Below are 20,950 nucleotides of genomic sequence, written 5' to 3'. Positions count from 1 at the left end.
CTAACTCACTTTACTGGATCATATGCTTTCAGATTACAATATGAACTCTTATTTCTGTGCTAGACAGTCAGACCCATTCACCTGATCAGCCCTGAACTTGTCAGCTAAAACAAGGTGACAGAGCCTGACATTCCCGTGCTCACTACAGTAAAAGTCAAGCAGCCATTCATGTTGCACAGCTGCCACGTCTTCTTTATAAAATATTCATTCACATTATGTCATTCTTTATTCAGCTGCCAAAATGAAACAGTTGAAGAACCTTCAAGTCATCAGAATGCAATCGTTGCCCATAGAGGCACATGTCAATGTATCTACGATTAATTTGGAGTGTGGATGGGACAGCGGCCCTTGAACTTCTGTCAATGGCTTTAAAAATTATTAGAAAAAAGTTGCCTAGAATACTGTCAGACATTCTTGGCTTTCATTCATATACAGTTGGAGAAAAAGATCATACACATTGCAAATAAACATTTTGTATTGTGATGAAATACACATGAAATTTATCATCCTAACCGTTTTTAAGTGGACAGTCCAGTCGTGTTATATACATTCACATTGTTGCACAACATCATTACCATCCATCTCCTGAACTCTTTCTATTTGCAAAACTGAAACTTCATGTCATTAAACAACTCCACATTATTACCTCCTTCAAGCCCCTGGCAGCCATTATTTTGTCTTCTGTTTCTACGAATTTAACTACTGTAGATACCTCATATAAGTGTCATGCCATAACTGTTTTTAGGTGTGTGCCTGGTTTTTTTCACTTAGCATAATGTCCTAAAGTTTCATTAAACTTGTAGCATGTGTCAGAATTCTCATTCTTTTTAAGGCTGAATAATATTCCATTGTAAGTACAGTATATACTACATTTTATCAGTCCATCCATCTATGGACATTTGGATTGCGTTTACCCCTTGGCTATTGTGAATAATATTGTTATAAAAAAGAAGGTGCCAATATCTCTTTGAGAGCCTGTTTTCAATTCTTGTGTGTGTGTGTGTGTGTGTGTGTGTAGAGAGAGAAGTGAAATTGCTGGATCATACGGTAGTTCTAATTTTAATTCTTTGAGAAATCATAGTGCTTGTTTCCACTGTGGCCACACCATTTTACATTCCTAACAATAGTGTTCAAAGGTCCTACCTCTTCACCAATAACTTTTATTTTCTGGGATTTTCAACAGTAGCCAATAGTATATTGTACTTACAATGAAATATTATTCAGCCTTAAAAGAATGGGAATTCTGACATGTGCTACAACATTATTGAAACTTTAGGACATTATGGTAAGTGAAATAAGCCAGACACAAAAGGATAAATATGGTATTATTCCATTTATAGGACGTGGAATCTCAAAGTGGAGAAAGCAACATTCCTAAAAAGAAACAAAATAAGCCAGACACAGACAGACAAATATGGTATGATTCCACTTATATGAGGTAGTATCTCAATGTGGAGAAAGCAAATTCCTAACAAAAAACATCCTGGAAAGAATAAGCAGAAAATAGGCTCTGGTAAGTGGCAAGGTAGTGCATTAGGCAAAAAATGGCATAGCTTGCCCTTGGGGATCTGAAACCCAATAGCAGAGTGTCGCGCTGGACCCCTGTTAACTTCAGTAGGGATGGCACCAAGTTCAGGAGGCGGAAGAAGAGATCCAGAGCCAAGAAACGAGATATAGGATTTTATTAGTGGGAAGCTTACAAACAGGGCAGTCCAGTGGCAGAGGGCTGGACAGGAGAACCACAATCACTTGTAAAAAGCATGCAGTTTATGTAAGCATGCAGTTTATAAAAGCAAGCAGTTTATATAGCAACTTAGCACCCTCCCCTTAACAGCCTCTACCTGGAAACTTTTATTTAACCCAAAACACGGGGCTTCTATGCCTTGTATGGCCCACATCCCACGGAATGGGCAGAGGGCTCCAATGTTCCTCATAGATAAGAAATGAACCTCTGTGTTGCCCACCCTCAGATTCCTTGGCACGAAACGCAGAACACACATTCATGTGTGTCTGTCATATGGGGTCACTCTCAGGGCATGCTTAAGCTAAGTTATTGCTGTCAAGTACATCTACCATACAGAGATTTCAAAAGGAAAATAAAAAGTGAAGCTCTGTCTAACTGACAACTTTTCGTTAATCACAGCCACTCATTTTCACCTGACCCTAACTCCCACAGATAGTCAACAACTCTTAGAGAAGGACTTGGGATTAATTCCAACCCATTTCCATAGCAAAGAAAACATGTCAAATCTCCTAAGCAGTGGGTGAAGATGATAATCATGATTTTCAAGTAGTACTGTGTTAAATTCCTACTTTCGAAAGCTTTGCATATTATTCTATCACCTCAACAAAAGAAAATCCCAAGTCCTTCTTTAAGCTCTACAAAGTGTAAATATATTGATGCCTTGCCCCCAAGTGAAAACATAAATGAAGGGAATTATGAATTAAAATTATATCAGTTATTGATGGAATAATGCTATACACACACACACACAACTAAACTCACTGCCTTAGAACAAAAATAATTTACTGATATGGGTAAGACTTAAGTCAGCTGGGGCATTTCTTCAGACTGGACTTTGTTGGACATGCCTGATTCAGGCTGTCACAACTAGAGTGGGTCAGGGTATACTTAGGTGTGGGCGACTTACACTTCTTGGACCAATGGTCTTGCCAGCGCATGTACTGCTTCTGGCAGTAGCAGAGGCAAGATAGCAAGCAGAGGCATGCAATGCTCAGAACTACCATGCTGACATTCACCAAGGGATATTGGCCAAAGCAAGTCCAACTCAAAGTCAAAGGGTGGGGATGAACAATGGCAAACGGGTGGATGCATGGAAGAGTGAAGAACGGAGGACATTCGCTCACTCCGTCAACTACTTTAGCTGCCATTTCTTGGCCATTCTCTGTTTGACTCCACCGTGGAAACTAAAAGTTGAGCTCCATGCTCTGTGAATTCTAAGCCAGGAAGAGTTAGGTTGTTCCAATCTGCTCTGCTATACTTTCATAAGAATTCTCCCCTCTGCTGCTTAGGGCATCCTTTTTCTGACCCATCGTCATAAAACGGAAGTTGCCCTCAAATTAAAATAATTATTGACTCTAACAGAATGTAGAAAATCTTAAGCTGTGTGCAGAGTAGTAAATGCATCTTCTCTGCTTTTAGAAACTTTTCCAGGGAAGCAGATACTGTGTGTTTATCTAGGCCCAAGCTTTTCTCTCTGCAGTACTGAGCACCACAAACAGCAGCCTCTATTCATCAGCAGCTACAGAGGAATCTTCTAAAAAATGGTGAACTAGTCAGCCAAGATGTATGGAAAAGTCCATGTGTGACTCATTTTCCAAATAGAATGTACATCCTTAGAACAATGCAAATAAATTCTCACAATTGTCCCTAGTCTTGGGATATGTGTGCAGAATGTGCTGGTTTGGCAGAAGAATTCAAATTAATAGATGTGACCTTCCAGTGACTTTGCCCCACATTCTCATAAATTTGTTTTATTTGCTAACAATGCTCCAGTGAGAGATACTCTGAAACTCTCCAACATGAAAACTCACAAATTTGGCATGATTTTATAATTCTATGAATCTATTAAAAATAAAATAAAAGCAGGATTGTAAATTACCAGGGTGCCTTTGTGTTTTGGTGATGCTTGGAAATTATTCATAATATATATTTTGGAATTTAAGTCCCCTTTTCTTCCAAGAGCAAATTCTTTGGTGGTGTTATTAAACATCAAATAATACCTTGACAAATTGTTGATGAATGCTGCCTGCAGACCCAGCTGTGCGAACAGCATTGCTGGTGGGAAAATGAGAATGTTTTCTGATGCCTTATGGAACCCAAGCAGCAAAACTCATATTTCTGTGTTCATTTCTTTCTTATTTTCTTGTGTTGTGCATGATATTGGAGGCACAGCAGCAGGAATTTGACAGGAAGAGAATATTTAAAACACAGACAAAATGTCTCTGTCCTCTCTGGCATGTCGGTTCATTTGTGAGAATCTGTCAGCCACTGGCATCGATCTTCATCTTTGGGTTCACAGTTTTGTTCACACTCCCTAAAATAAGCTAATATACTTGATACACAGCATATTAAATTCTGCAAATGGCACTTGGTTGAACTCTAATATCTAGGGAAGCTTCCCTCCCCAAATGCAAGCTGCCTGCCTTCAGGAAATCTGTTCATTTCCAATATCTTACACAATACTCTTAAAATATTCCTTGAATAAGTAAGTGATGGTTATATCCCACCACCTCCATTCTGACGCTATGTCAGCCTGTTCAGAAAGCTTGGCCATGTGATGAGTCACTGGAGAAAACGTTCTTACCTTTTACCTGGTGTTCAAGACTGTCAATATTCTAGCTGTGCCACGCCTATAGCCAACTACGGGGAATCCATTCTGGAGTTCCGCGGCTCTCCTTAGATCACCCGTCACTAGGCTTGGCTGAGGACCTTGTCATTGTTTATTTCACAAAATTATCTCTCTCATCATCTTGACCCTTTTTATAATTTCTAAATGAGATAAGGGGTTCAAGAGGTATGCAGTGGTTCCGGATCCTTCCCTTTGAAAATCTCCGTAAGTAGTTTACACTCATTATGGTATCTGCCATCCATTCTTTGGGCAACTCAGGGAAAAAACTAAAGCGTTATCAAACCTTATTACAACATAGCAGCTTTCATTTTGTAAGTTCTCCAGAAATCTCACTCATCATAATTAACGTCCTCAACAACTCTAAGGGAAGACTCTGCCAGTCAGACTTTTTCATTCCTAAGCACCCATCCCAGTTTGTTTTATGTTTTCCTAGATTAAGGCTCTTTTCCTTATCCCACATTCCTTTCTCAGAACTTTTTTCCAATTCTTCTGGGCCTAACCAAATGCTACCTGTTTCAAAACACACAACCTCCCCAAACTAAAAATCACTCCATTCATATAATAACCTGGAAGCATCCAATATTAATGACAAATGTTTTATATTTCTTCAATCACCTATTTATTGAATAAACATTAATTGAGCACTATCTAGATCACAAACATTGAGAAAAATTAAAAGACACAGACCCATGCTCCAAGGTACTTACATTCTACTTGAGAAAAGACAAACAAACAAAAACTGTGATTTGAATACAGTGCTAGGACCCACATGGCAAAGGAGCTAGTGGAAGACATCTAACCAAAAGCTTAGTAGGGTGTGACTGGAACAAGGGTTAGAGAAATAAGTGTCAAGGAATTCACAGAAGAGTGTTACTTGAATTGAATCTCCAAGGATAGAATACAGTCAGCCAGGTAAAATGGAGAAATGGGTTCCAACTAAGGAAGGCTGTGTTGGCAATTAATCTATATTAATGTTGATTATCTCAAACTGCTATTGATTTTTTTTCTTTTTCTAACTTTTATTTCACATGAGAGAAATCTTATCTCATTTTGTTCATTATAAGGATTTTCCCACTAATAGGGTTGTTTTTTTCCCAAAGAGAATTATACCCTGTATGTCTCTAGGAATCATAATATTATTGACCCCAAATAAGAAGGACTTCTCTAAAAAGATTCCTAAAGTGTTTGAGTCATGTAATTAGCGGGCTGTGATTGAAAGCAGAAGCATGAAACATTTTGTTCTACAGAGTGAAGCTCCACGTACCAGAATCCAGCACCATGCCTGAACCAAGATTGTCACTGGAGAAATATTATGTGACTGAATAAATTAGTAGTAATTTGGCCCCTTGATGAATGCATCTGCTGAGCAGAAAATTCTGAGGCTTACCTATACCTGTGTGTGTCATCTTCTCAAGCACTTAGCATAACCTGAGTATATAGCAAAACTGTATTTTCTAGCCTCATTGTAGTTAGACTGTTATAGCCTAACTGTGACCGAGTTACAGCCAAGCGAAATAGGCAAAATGGTGGGCATCACTTTCAGGACTGAATCATATACGTCCCCTTGGCACAATTTTCTCTTTTCTCTTCTTACTCTGCAAGTCTATGGAGGTCACATGTTGAAGATGGTGATTCCAGGTGGAAGGAACCTGGGGTCTCTGAATAACTACATAGAGGATGTCCCCACCTACTCTTCCATGTCCACCGATAAGCCATTGGAGAAAAGTAGATAATGCTTGTTCTCAAGATGATGAGGCCTGTAGATAATGTTTAAGCGTTTAGTTTTAAAGACATGTCTTTATCCAAATGCATGATAATGAGTATCTTTCATCTGTGGCAAGTTTTTTTGCAGGAATGATATGTTTTCTTATCAAATAACTGCATTCATCAAAAATGAGTTGATTTTAAAACTTAAATAAATATGTGGATATCATATGAATATAGATAAGATGAAAGAAAAGTTAAGGATGGAATTCCAGAAAGGATTGTATTAAATGATATAATTTTGGACATCCCTGGCTGTATTGTTCACTGTGATGTTTGAGACCACTATTCCTGTGGGTGGGCAGAGAATAGTGAAAGTCATGAAGAAAGTGTAGATGCCAGAGTACAGTTAGAAAAGCAGGAATCATACAAGGTGTTTTAATTTTAACAGAATTTAATACAAGGAATTCACTTAAAGGGTATGAGAAAATTGAAAATCTAAAGGGGACAGTGAAGCAATACAGGCATATTAAATGCACCAATAAAAAGCAGGAGGAGCAGCCACACTGTCTAGGGTTGAGCAATTACGAGAAAGGTATTGGGATTACAAGAATCTAGAATCTTTGAGATGTAACCCCATGCAGCCAGGACTCAGCTCTGAAAGCCAGGACTGGCTCGTCCTAGCACCTTAAAACCTTGGCAAAGGGCTCAGTAGACATTTTACCATGCTAGTCATTCTTTACTCCAATGGGAAAGGATTTTCTGTCCCACGTTGTGTTGTGTTCCTTTATTCTCTCCTACCCACAGATACTGAACCAGGAATAATGACAATATAATATTGAAATAATAACGACAACCACATGAACTAAATGTGTCGTTTACTGTGCTAAATACTTTTCACACATTTTCTCCCTTGATATTCAAAATATGTATATGAGTCGGAAATAATTATCCCAGAGCCTAACATTTTACAGCAGATGAAACTATGATTCTAAAGGTGAAGAAAACTGTACAAGGTACCAAAGTTAAAGTAGTAGAACTATGATTTTAAGATTTTTTTTTTCCTCTGATTCCAAAGCCTCTGTTTTTAATCATTATGCTCCAATGCTTGAATCTTCAATCATAGATTAAAAAGTAAGTCATAGTATATCCACACAAGGGAACATTGTACATCTATAAAAAGTGGTGTTATAAAAGTACAGTTATTTATGTGAGGGAAAAAAACAGGTGTTAAGAGGATGTATACGCTGATCACATCTTTCTTTTCTTTTTTCTTTCTTTCTTTTTTTTTTTTTGAAACAGAGTCTCACTGTGTTACCTAGGCTGGAGTGCAATGGCATGATCTCGGCTCACTGCAAGCTCTGCCTCCTGGGTTCAAGCGATTCTCCCGCCTTAGCCTCTGGAGTAGCTGGGATTACAGGCACCCGCCACTACGCCCGGCTAATTTTTTGTATTTTAGTAGAGACGGGGTTTCACCATGTTGGCCAGGCTGGTCTCAAACTCCTGACTTCAGGAGGTCCACCCACCTCGGCCTCCCAAAGTGCTGGGATTACAGGCGTGAGCCACCATGCCCAGTGTGATCACATTTTTCTTTAAAAAAAAAAAAAATCTATTTATTTAAAAAATGAATAAAGATGATCACTCAGTGTGAAGGGTTAGGAATGTTTACTATCTTTCAGAAATCTATATTTACTTTTATAAAAGTAAGCATGTATTACACAAGAGCATGCTTTAAAGACATAGTTCATAAAAAAAGAAAGTTTTCATGATAAAATATATATACTTTAAATATGCTCTTCACCATGATCTCTATTTTGTGACTTTTTAAAAGTAAAATATTTAAAGGAAAATTAATATGTGTTGGCAATCTCTAGATACAAAAAGCCAGGTGATTTTAATTATTTTCCTTATACTTTTTTAGTTTTATAGTTGTTTTCTAGAATTAACCATAGAATAAAAGTAAGAGCTAGTATTGTGTGTGTTTATCTGTGTATGAGTATGCATATATTTTATTCTAGACAATGTCCTAAATGTTGAGAATAAAACACATAGCTTATGTCATTTAAATTTATTATGAGGTAGTTTCCATTTCTACATTTTTTACTTTAGTGGACTAAAGCTGAGATTGTTTAAGTAACATGTTCAAGGTCACTCAGCTAACAGGCAGCAAAGCCAGAATTTTAACCCAGGTCTATAAAAACCAAAAAGAAAGACCTTAATGAATATACTATGTTATAATGCTAGTATGTATATTTTTAAATCGCCCTGCTAAATTAACTGACCTTTTACTCTTTGATGAGACTAAATTGAATTTACCTATATAATAACATTAATTCATCCAACAAATATTAATTAAGTGCCCTACTACATCTGACACATAGTGCCCTAATAGAGAACCAAACAAAACCCACTCTGGTGGATTTTATATTCTACTGGAAAGTCATAGAAAACAAACAAATAGGTCTTATTGTGGGATCTGGCCAGCAGCCCACAGTGCAACGGGGCTCTCTCTTTGCTCCCAGGCGGATCAGCAGGTCGAGAAATAATAGACACACACAAGATAGTGAAAGCTGCGTCCAGGGGGGTCACTGCCTTCTGGTCCCGTGGTGCCAACAATGCACTGGATATGCCAGCATTTATTAAGTTTAGTGAGGGCAGGGGTAGGTTAGTGAGGGATTTAGGATCATTTGATTATGAGGTGAGATGGTCACATGGGGATGAAGTAATTCTTTAACATAACATCGTTATGCAGAAGTACAGTATACAGAGGTAAGAATTTACAATATAGTGTGTGCATCAGTAATTTCTAACAGAGCCTTAAAACAGAAACACAATCTTTCCATAACCTATGATTAGCAAGATATTAATCAGCAGTAACAGTTGCAGCAAAAGCTGGTTACAAACAATCCATAGAGACAGGATGTGAAGCTAGACAACCGGTTAGACCAAAAATTCTCAGAAGGGAGTATGCCTTAACCCTAAAGAGGGCTAGAAGAGCCGTGGCAAGATGAGGGCATTTGTAGCCCTATCTTATCCATATGGACAGGCGCCCTCCATGCGTCCGTTTATAGGCTCCCCACGAGGGTCGCATTCCATTCCCAGAGCTGTGAACATCTGCTTTTCTGGGATAGGAATCTTGGCGATGTGAAACCTCCCTGACTGCACGTCCATTCACAGGCTCTCTGCAGGCGGAAGCACATGACATGCTGTTGGCTCATTCTGGCACTCCAACCTGGCATTGTCTTGACACAATCCTGCATGCAGTTTTGTATTTACAATAATCAGGAGCATTTCATCTTTTATTCTGTAGCAATAGTTTCAGGGGGGTCTCCCTACAAGGTCTGACTCTGAAAAAATGAATGAATGAATGAATGAAAAAAACTGTGTAAAAGGCTGTCAAGTAAATATGGTATTCTGGTTTTTCTGATGAGGTAACATTTGGATAGAGGTCTAAATGCATTGAGGGAAAAGGCAACATTGATATATTTGGGGACAGTTTTTGAAGCAATAAAATGATTAAATGCAAAGCTCCTGGGGTGGGATCAATAGGAATAGTGCCATTCAACCAAACAGAGAGGTTGGTTGCAGGTGAGGTGCAGATGAAGTCTTATATACCCTGATAATGACATTGTATATATGAAATGGGAAGTCATCCTAGAGTTTTAAGCCTAGAAAGTGTGATTATCTGGTTTATTTAAAATATATTATTTTCAATAATATGAGATTAGATTTTCCAGTATAGAAACAGTGAGAGCACGAAGCTTACTTAAAATGTCCAGATAAGAGATAATGGAGCCAGAGACTGGGATGATTCACAGTTGAAGTGTATGAAGATGTTTAGTAAGCAACCTTTTTTCTTTCATTTTTTTAAATTTAATAATGTAATATCTTTAAACCTTGGATTTAGCCCCAGGGTACTTAAAATGGTAAGGATTATTTTGGGGGAGTCAGGAGGTGAAGTTAAGCTCTTGATAGCATTCTGATGGCAGTGGGTGGTATAAAAGGTAGTACATCTGTGTCTGTTCAATTATTATACCCAGAAATTCACTTCAGATGGCAAATCTACTTTGGGACTCAGTGGATATGGGCTGGGATACACAAATCTACTTGAGAACTTACCAGTTAACAACTACACATATATATATATATCTACCACGGATAGCCATTTCATGAGGACTTTCATATAGATATATATAAATATATATATGAGGACTTTCATATAGATATATAAAAATATATATGTGAGGACTTTCATATATATAGGAACAGTACCATGTAAGATGCACCATGTAATATATAATTCATATATATGGATATATATGTGAATAGCACTATGTAATATATAATTCATATATATGTGTATACATATGGGTGTTAGAAGTTTAAATGAACTCTGAACATCATCTGCAATATTTCCCTAGTTAGTAAGCTGAATAATTGTCTATGAAAAATGCACTCTATTCTCTCTTCAAACAAGAACAATTTAATGAGTGGCAGTGGATTGTTTTGCATTTGAAAAATATTTAAGTTGACTTGCCACACTTTGATTTCAATGCAGGTTGTGTGTTGTTTTTGTGTTGTTTCAAACCACACAGGTGTCATTTCTCAAAATGATCTGGAACATAATTACTCATCAATGAGTAAGAAAAATTTTTCTTAGTCCTTCTTTCTTCCTCTACATAAAGATTGACATTCATTTTCATAGAGCACAATTTTGAGGCTTAGATTTTAAGCTTTCTAATTGTATTTTCAAATAAATGTTATGCTTCCTGTAATTGAATAATGGAAACAGGAAATGATAGTTTATCTCAATGAGATAAGCAGCATCATTATTTTCCTATTTTTCTGGAACCCATAGGGCCAGATTCAGCACTTGAGGTGACTAGCAATACTCCAGCATCTCAATTAAGAAAATGCTTTGAGAGACATTATGAATATCTTCCAATCCTTATTGATCTAGTTTGTAGATGAGAATCCTGACATCTGTTCTTTGTTGTTCTCAAAGTGCTTTTCTGTAATCATTTGGTCCTTATACCACCTTCAGCATTAGGGAAATGAATTTTACTTTCATGTTTTATAGAAATGGGAAGTGACATGCTGAGTGATTAGGAGATCGGCCCCAGGTCATGTAGCCAAAAAATGATGAAGAAGAGAGTCAAACATAGGTCTGCAGATTGGAAGTTCACAGCTCATTTTGTGCCTCCACTGTCCCTCCCAATTTGGATGGGGTAGATGCAATAAAAAAGCAGACTCCTCCAATTACAAGTGACCAAAAACCCAATTCAACCTGGTTGAAGCCAAAACATGAATCTATAACATGATGTTAGAGTCCACAAGCATGACTGCTATAAGACTGGAGTTACAGGTAAAAATGTGCTTACAGTAGAAAAGACAAGGTAGAAATGCTATCATTGCAAATCTGTTTCTTTCTATCAGCTCTGCCTTCTACTCTGTCAGCTTTAGTTTCAGGTTCCAAGTGGTGGTGTCCGGTCGGTCCAGGACAAAAGAGAAAACTCACTTTCTAGTAGTTCTAGCATTGTCTTAGTCCATGTTGTGTCTCCATAACAGAATGCCTGAGGCTGGGTAATGTATAAAGAAAATAAGTATTTGGCTCATAATTCTGGTGGCTGAAAAGTTTAAGATTGAGCAGCTCCATCTGGTGAGGGCCTCATGGTGCTTCCAGTCATGGTGGAAAGTGGAAGGGGAGCAGGTATGTGTAAAGAGATCATATGTGTAAAGAGATCACCTGGGGAAAGAGAAAGCAAGAGAGAAACCGGGAAGGCCAGACACTTTTTAACAGCTCACTCTCATGGGAACGAATCCATCCCTGCCAGAGCAGGAATTTGTTCACCCCACAAGAAAGGGTTTTGATCTATTTTTGGGGGATGCACCCCCATGACCCAAACTGCCTCCTACTAGGTTCCATCTCTCAACATGGCCACACTGGGGATCAAATGTCAACATGAGTTTTGGTGAAGACAAACCATATCCAAATGATTCACTGTGATTGAATGACTTGGATCATGTGCCCGCCCTGGACCAATTGCATCATTCAGGAAGATAAAATTACTCTGATTAGCCAGGTCTAGGTCTCCATTCAGAGCATGTGGATTAAAAATAAAGAACTAATGTTTCCTCCAATAGGCTCAGGGTGCTGTTACAAAAAAAGGTTAATAGCAAAACAGATATCCATTACCAACTGACAAGAAAATGAGACAATTTTATCTGACCTGGTCCTGACATGTTCAGTTTTTTCCTCTCTTTTAACAATTGTGTTAAGTGAGTGTTTCTAAAATTGCAATATGAAAATTTGTAGTTGATTAATTTAAAATGTCTGTTAATAATTTCTGTTAAATGCCTTTCAATTGTGTGTTTTCCTGTCTCCATCTCTCTAGAGGCTTCTGGTACATAAATAAATGGTGATAGCAGGTAACAGCCCCAGCAGCAGGCTGAGTGGGTTCAGGTCACAGCTCTGTGACTTTTCTTGACTTGGATAAGTTAGTTAACCTCCTGGGCTCCAGTCCCTTTTCTTCATTTGTAAAGTAGAGATAAAGAATACTCACCTCATCGGATTGTTGGGAGGATTAGAGATAATGCCTAAAAAGTGTTTGGCATATGTAAGTGTTCAGCAAATATTCAACATGATTATTGAACAAATCCCTAACTGATTGGGACAGCTTCTGGAATTTAGTAAGTTATCAATAAATATTACTTTTTGCTATCTTCCCTTCACCCAGCAGCATTTTTTGGGATCTCAAGAAAGGGTAGATTCAAATCTTCTCTTTTACATTGCTTTCGATTATCTTTCAGTAAATGCAAGATGAAGCCTTTACAAATGGATGTATGTGAAGCCCACACATCTGGCTAGTTGACTGGTTCTAATTGCCCAATCTAATGTTTTTAGAAAATAATCACTTTCAGCCGGGCGCGGTGGCTCACGCCTGTAATCCCAGCACTTTGGGAGGCCGAGGCAGGCGGATCACAAGGTCAGGAGATCGAGACCACGGTGAAACCCCGTCTCTACTAAAAATACAAAAAATTAGCCGGGCGCGGTTGTGGGCGCCTGTAGTCCCAGCTACTCGGGAGGCTGAGGCAGGAGAATGGCATGAACCCGGGAGGCGGAGCTTGCAGTGAGCCAAGATCGCGCCACTGCACTCCAGCCTGGGCGACAGAGCGAGACTCCGTCTCAAAAAAAAAAAAAAAAAAAAAAAAAGAAAATAATCACTTTCTTACAAAACAAACAAACAAAAAAATGTGTACTTCACCAAAGAGAAATCAATCCTGTGTTCTGAATAGCTGAGTTCTCAACATACAGAGCAATGCTCAGAATGGAAACAAGCATATAAACAACAGCTACAGAAAATTCAAAGCCTAGGTACAGAGCACCTTGATTCAGCACCTCTGGGAAATTAGAAACAGAGGCTCGTTTCAATTTAGTCTTTTTGGCTCTAAAAAATCAGCTTCATCCACTTTGTTCTTAAGAAAAATGGAAGTTACAGTCAGAATTAAGTTTCCTGTTACCTGTATTAGAGTGACCATTGTCCCTGTTCTTACTTGAAGCTGTAAATTTGATTATAAATACTTGCATACAAATGCCAAACGAAAGTCCTGGGGGAGAAGATGAAGCAGAGGAAGTTACCTCCAACTGTCTAAGTCAGTCATATCAATGACCAGCTTGGGATCATGTCATTGACCTTTGAAAATCCCCATTGCCTGCACCACCAGCTACCTCCAGTTAAGCCAGGTTTATGTGTAACTGTGGTTGAATATCAAGTGGATCAGCAGACTCAAAGCAGGAGTTGATGCTGGATGCTCCCATAGTAATATGACAATATCACGATTATTTTGATATTTTTCTTAGTTTATATATATATATAGAACTTCATGAAGTACTTACATTTTCTAATAGCATTCACTCTTTAATCCACTAAAATGGGTTACTGTGTTCATTTTTTAAATGTGGAGATGGAAATTGTAATTCAGGGAGGTTTGTGGTTTGTAAACAGTAAGAAAGCCAGGCAAAAGCAAACACTGAGTCAGCGTAGTATCATAATTAGGGTGAGTTTAGGAGCTAGACTCCAAGTATGTGGTCGTATTTAACATTCTAAGACTGAGTTTCTACCTCCACAAATAATTATAATGAGACCTGCCAAGGATTAAACGAGTTAATACATGTAGGACATTGATGTAGAAATGGCTCACAGAAATGGTAATTGCAATACCATTGTGATAATGGTAGCTTTTAGTAGTAGTATTTTCATTCTCACTCTAGAATTTTTTAGGCAACATATTTTATTTCCTCATAGTCAATAACATACATGTGTAGTTCCAGCCATGAGCATTTTCTATAGAAAAATCAACATGATCTTTTCTATTTCCCTGGGAAAATTTAGTTAGTTCATGATAGACAAAATCTCCAGCACCCATACAACTATTGCATTTGAAACCAGACCTCTGGGGATTATATGTCTAGATATTTGCTAAATCTTCATTGAAAATTGTTTCCTTGCAGAACATGCATGTTTAAAATAGCCGAAGAAATGTGCGTTGAATCACCTAGATTATTGACTTAAAAAAATTAAATGTCAAATATCCTCCTAAAAGCTTTCTGACAGAATGACAAGCTAAATTTTTCACAAAACGGTTTCGCCTCTAAAACAATCAGTTGCAAAATGCCAAAAGTAACCAGGAGGGGTGATTCATGACTTCCACACCTGTTTTGAGGTAAAGAAGCCAACAGTGGGTGGCAATTACGCCAAGGCAGCCATGTGGACTCCCCCTCCTACTTGGCCAATTAATGCTAAAAAAGATCCTTTGTATTTGTTCAAAAGATAACTTGGGCCTATCTCTTGAAAATTCAAGGTTGGCATATTATGGGTGCATATTGAAATATTCTGATCATTAGGCAAAAAAAGAGACTGTAAATAAGTTGGCTTTAATAATGCTATTTTTCAAGTCAACTTATTACTTTCAGGGTTTCTCAAAGCATGACACACAGCTCACCTTTATGAAAACCATCCAGAGTAATATAAATTTGGGTTTTCAGGCCCTGCCTTGGATGGACTAAATTAGAATCTTAGGGCATAAGGCCCTGAAATCTTTATTTCTAAAAAGAACCCCAAGCGATACTTCTATGAATGGGTTGAATAAGCTTGTATGCACGTGTGCAAATCTTTTTAAACAATCCTACAAGAAAAAATAAGTCAATGCTTGTTTGGATTTCAATCCAGAATGACTCTGATCCCTTTCTAAATATTTATCTTCTTGCGTGTGCAGTCCCAGGTTTCATCCTAACAATAAATTTCAATAAGAAACAGCTCTAAGAACTCTAGCAGCTTGAAGCTGGAAGCCATCATTCTCAGCAAGCTAAGACAAGAACAGAAAACCAAACACCGCATGTTCTCACTCACAAGTGGGAGTTGAACAATGAGAACACATGGACACAGGAAGGGGAACATCACACACCGGGGCCTGTCAGGGGGTGGGGAGCTAGGAGAGGGATAGTATTAGGAGAAATACCTAATGTAGATGACGGGTTGTTAAAAACAAAAACAAAAGAACTCTAGTAGCTTGTGCAACGTGGAGAACCAAGGCCATTTCTGGATCTCAGACCTGTTGGACACTGGGTGCGTTTCTGAGACACTGGGCAACTCACCATGTTCTTTTCCTTTCCCACTGGCCTTAGTAGCAGATCTCTCCTCTCACTTCTTGTATATACATGGTCTTCAACTCTGTCATTTAGGGAATACAATTAGAAATAAAATTCTGGAGTCTGCCTGCAGTTATTTAAGTAGGTTACTAATAAACACACGGTAAAATTATTTTATATTTTTTCATTTTAGCAATGTAGTGATAGTTACATTCAAAACACATGCCCTCATGCAACTGTAGGTACACACACACACACACACACACTCACACACAAGTTGAGGTGTTCAATTAGAAAATTTAAAAAATATATAGTATATATCTTAACAATTTTCTCCATCTTGTATTTTAAAATCCCTTCATATTGTATTCAGCTGTTCTGCAGTGGGGGAGGGACAGAATTGAAACGGGAGTCACCTTGTAATGTCATTAATGGGTAGGATGTTTTTCCTCATTCTTGCCAATTACAAACAATAATGTTCTCTGCCCTCCTGCCATAGGATGTAAAATGCCCTTTGCTCTCACTTAATTAAAAACAAAATTCAGCTTTTTTCAAATCTCTAAATTAACATAGGAAGAGTTATTAAATTAAACCTGTGCTGTGCAATTAAAAAAAAACTTTCACGTCATTTCTCTAGAGGTGATGAAAAAGGTTAAATGTGCAACCACAGCTTTCTGCTAATCCATAAAGACGCCCACAGGGCCCAAGTGAGTTGCAGAGCCATCTCCGAGACGGAGTGACTGCCGCGCGAAGCAGTCAAGGCCCTCTGAAAGCATAAGACTCATTTCCTGTATTTCAAGAAAAAGCAGACACTTCACACTGTCTACAAGGGAATTGAGATTTATGGAATTTGTTGAATATGTGTATTCTATAGACATACATGTTGTTTCATGTAATCCTTATAACTGCCCTAATGGGTGGGCCCAGCTATCTCCTTGATAATATGAAAATGAAGGTTGTTAAGCCAGCAAGGGGCAGGAAATACTCCATCCCACGATGGCCTGATTAGGGACATCCACCCTAATTGTTCATTCCACCAAGGAGGTTCCAGTTCAAGAGCCTACATGTGCTGGCAGTGTCTCTCCTCAGTGTCCCCACATTGAACCCCAATACCTTTTATTCCTTTCATTCTTGTCTAGGGATTGGAAGACTATGGCCAAATCCAGCCACTGCCTGTTCTTGTAAATAAATTTTTGTTGGAACTTAGCCACCTCCATTTATTTAAATATTGTTCATGGCTGCTTTTATGCTACTATTACAGTCAAGTAGTTGCAACAGAGACCTCATAGCCCACAGATACTAGAATATCTGTTACCTAGAATTTTTTTTTTTTTTTTTTTTTTTGAGACGGAGTTTCGCTCTGTTGCCCAGGCTGGAGTGTGGAGTGCAGTGGCACGATCTCCGCTCACTGCAAGCTCCGCCTCCCGGGTTAAGGCCATTCTCCTGCCTCAGCCTCCCAAGTAGCTGGGACTACACGCTCCCGCCACCACGCCTGGCTAATTTTTTGTATTTTTAGTAGAGACGGGGTTTCACCATGTTAGCCAGAATGGTCTCAATCTCGATCTCCTGACCTCGTGATCCACCCACCTCGGCCTCCCAAAGTGCTGGGATTACAGGTGTGAGCCACCGTGCCTTGCCTACCTGGATTTTCAAATAAAAAGTTTGCTGGCCCCTGCTCTAGTCATACTGGGAGTCTTCTCTGTCCCAAGATTAGAACAGGTCCTTTCTTGTCCCTCAGGTTCTCCCCACATGCTGTCCCCTCTGCCTGAAGCTAACTTCATGATATCTTTTTATCAGGGACTCTCTCATCATTCAGGACTCATTTCAAAGGTCATTTCCCTGAGAGGTCACCACTCATTAGGCCCAAGCTTTATTTTTCGTGGCTGCCATCCTCTTTGTTTTAAGTGTAATACTTTATATGTTGTCAGCCTAGAATGGAGCTCCACTTGGGTAGGGATCACATCTATGTATTCATTTGACACAACCAAGGCCCAGCTGTCGTGAAATAGGTGCTCACATAACAAATTAATATTCTAGAAGAAATTTGGCAGAAAAAGATAAACAGTAGCAGAAATAGTCTCTCTGACTTATTCTGGAAAAACACTGTTTAAAATGAGAAAAATTCTCTCCTTAAAACTACCATCACAGGTAGAGATACAACTACATAGAGTTAAAAATATATTTGTAGATACAGAACTGGTCACATGAATAAGCTGTTGTTAAAAGAGATTAAACACGCCCAATTCTTATAAGGACAAGTAGCACCCAGAATTAGGTTAGATTTTATTTCAAAAGTTGGCTTATTACAACCCCAGATGGTTCTTCCATTGTCATATCTGGTGGTTAAGTTTCAAACTGCTCCTCAAAAACTTTAAGAAGACTAACAATCTTAGTAGTTAGGAAGAAAGGCAGACATTTAGGGCATAAGAGAATATTCTAATTCTTCCTTTCCTAGATGAAAAGCAGACACCACGGGCATTTTTACAAACAGGTTAAAAGTGAATCGAATCTTGGTCAGCCTGTCTCACCGGACTTTGTGCACCTGCCCTCACTTCCTAATCAGTCCCTTCCAGGCCCTCATTAATGCACGATTTTATCTAGCAGATAGGAACTCAAGAATGTTATGGTTTAATAGACTGATTAAGCACACCTAATTGTGTTAGACAGTGCCCCCAAGAAAGGTAAGAAAAAGTGTAGTGAGGGCTAAAAAGCACTGTTCAGCCGAGCAGTTAAAAAAATAAGTTAGATTCAAATCCATGTATGTGAGGATGCGTGTGTGTGCACACGTGCCTATATATATGAAATACACATTTGATTAATGTTTCAGTATAACTTCTTCAGTGTTTTCCCCGGGCAATATTTTTTATGTTGCAATCTTAAATATCTTCCCTATTCTTTTTAATGGCTGTGTAATATTCCATGAGAAATTAGACACTCTTGTGTTCCCTAAACATTTCAAGCTTCTGTTACGATAGCCCCCATGACTATTACTGTACATGGGCTGTGGGAACTGAGCTGATCGGGGCTGAGAAAACAGTTACTAGAGAGGCTGTTTTCAATCTCAGTGGTTTTAAGTCAGGAACTGAATGCACTTGAAGGACTTAGAATTTGGTATGCAATTAATATATAAAATATGAGTATATAGTTGAGTATAGAAAGGAGCATTATTAGTGGACATAGGTGGAATAAGATTTAGTGAAAAGAGTTTAGATCATTTTTATTTTTATGCCTCAGAGATAAATCTGGAATGCTTAACAGAATAGAGTGTGGCAAAGAAATACTTTTCAAAATTATACAAAGTAATTTTCAGTAATTTACTAAAAGTAAATTTGGAACACCAAAATTTCAATATATTATTAGATTCTCCACCTAGAAGTCCCCACGTGTGCTATTTCCCAATACCATCATTCTGTCCCTATTATACCCTTGAAATACCTATGTTATTGCATTGTGTTGTGTTTATTTGTGCATGCCTGCTGCCTTAATTCTGAGCTTATTGTGAAGGTAGAAGGTCTTGTTCATTTGTATATTACCGGTATCTGACATGGTACCCGACACAATGTAGGTCCTAAAAAAGTTTTTGGAATGAATGAATTAATCAATGACTTCATTAAAAACATTTGATCCATATGCCAATGTTAGGAAGACTGTTTGCTTTGGGATCAAGCAAACCTGGTTTTTAAATTGCTCTGCCATTTACTAGCTACGTGACTTTGGAGGAAATAAACTCTCAAGGCCCGATTTTCCACCTGTAAAATGGAGGGTGATAATAGCCTTATAGAAGCATTGCAAGGATTAAATGAAGTAGGACATCTGTACTGGTTAGCTTTTGATGCATAACAGATCACCCCGTATTTGGCGCCTTAAAACAATAAACATTTATTGTTTCTCACACATCAGTGTCAGTTCATCTAAGATGGTCTCGCTCACGTGTCCAATAATTGACAGGCTATTGGCTCAGACACCCTGGTTCTCCTCCACAGAACTTCTCTAGCAGATGATTTCAGGTTCATTCTCTTGGTGGCCTTGGGGTCCAAGGGAAGTGGGAGAGAGCAAGCCCAGATGTGCAAAGCACCTTTCAAGCCTCTATTTACATCACATTTCCCATTGTCTCATTTGCCAGAGTAAACTACATGACCAGTCCCGGGATCAGTATGGGAGGGGTCTACCCAAGATGCAGCTAGAGGTTGGGCAATTATTGCAGCTATTTTGTAAACAATCGACACCCAGCATCTTAAGTGTTTAGCAGTGTCTAGAAAATAAAAACGTTTAATTTAGGTTAGCAATAATCATAGCACAATTGTTATATAGAAAAGCATTTTCTATAAAGAAAATATCATATATGATCATATACATCATATATGATCATATTTAATTTCCATGATACTTTGAGATCCTTCTTAGCTTCTGACTACTCCTTAAGTCTCTGCCTTACCAGGACTCCATCAGTCTTCCTTCACATAGAATTATTACTACTGACAGCTGATGATGATGCTTATATCTTGAGATGGAATCTAAGTCTGGGTTCCCTCCAAATCAGAATTCCAGCAAGAACTTGGAGGCAGATGGTTTATTTGGAAGGGAAAGCTAGGAAACAGGAGAGAGACAGAACAAAGTGGGGAAGAGAAGACAGCCCATCATAGGAAGGAGATGCCTGTGATGTTGGGAGAAAAGCAGATGAATTGCTTTGGATCTCTGGGAAGCATAAATATGCTTCTGGGTATTGTCTAACCAACAGACAGGAGACTGAGCATTAATCCCCTGGCTCCTGCCTCCCCTGCGTTGAATTTGCTCATGGAGCATTAGGCCCTTCTTACCTCACTCCCGTACTTGGCATCTATGCTTGCCCACGGGTGCAGGAGACTCACAGATCAGCCCTAGAGCTTGAGTTTCAGAGACTACAGGGGCACACTTTAGGTGGGAATCTTTCAGTGGGAGGTGAGTTGGAAATGGACACCAAAGCTGCCACTGAAATGGAATACGTCCCAAAGAGATATAACAGGAACACCCTAGCATCTTCTGTGGATGGTAAAAAGAGAAAAAAAAAATTGCAGGACTTGCAGACGAGAGTCTCCCATCATAACTCCACTCCACAAGTAAGTCCACACTGCCCTGGGGGGCTTTCACTGCCGGTGCATTTCTAGCAACATTGGAAACATAACCAGGAAAACAGTGATGCATGGCCCATCGAGGAAAAGGCATAATCATCAATAAAGCTACAGTT

General features: G+C 38.7%; 1 long non-coding RNA gene across 3 annotated transcripts in view; it reads right to left on the bottom strand.

The window, feature by feature from the left end:
* Window positions 1–7,900: 7,900 nt before the first annotated feature.
* LOC105470635 (uncharacterized) overlaps window positions 7,901–20,950 on the bottom strand; it is a 51,825-nt gene continuing 38,775 nt past the window's right edge. The window contains exons 6-7 of one of the 3 annotated variants that reach the window (XR_011613225.1): window positions 15,733–15,808; window positions 7,901–9,424 (exon numbers count right to left, since the gene is read on the bottom strand). This is a non-coding gene — a long non-coding RNA (uncharacterized lncRNA). The remainder of the gene's footprint in view (window positions 9,425–15,732; window positions 15,809–20,950) is intronic. The other 2 variants (XR_011613224.1, XR_011613226.1) reach the window with 2 other exon arrangements.

The sequence above is a fragment of the Macaca nemestrina genome, chromosome 15, assembly GCF_043159975.1.
Source record: "Macaca nemestrina isolate mMacNem1 chromosome 15, mMacNem.hap1, whole genome shotgun sequence".
Classification (NCBI taxonomy): Eukaryota; Metazoa; Chordata; class Mammalia; order Primates; family Cercopithecidae; genus Macaca; species Macaca nemestrina.
Note: the sequence above shows the minus strand (reverse complement) of the source record. Positions and strands in the feature narration are given on the sequence as shown.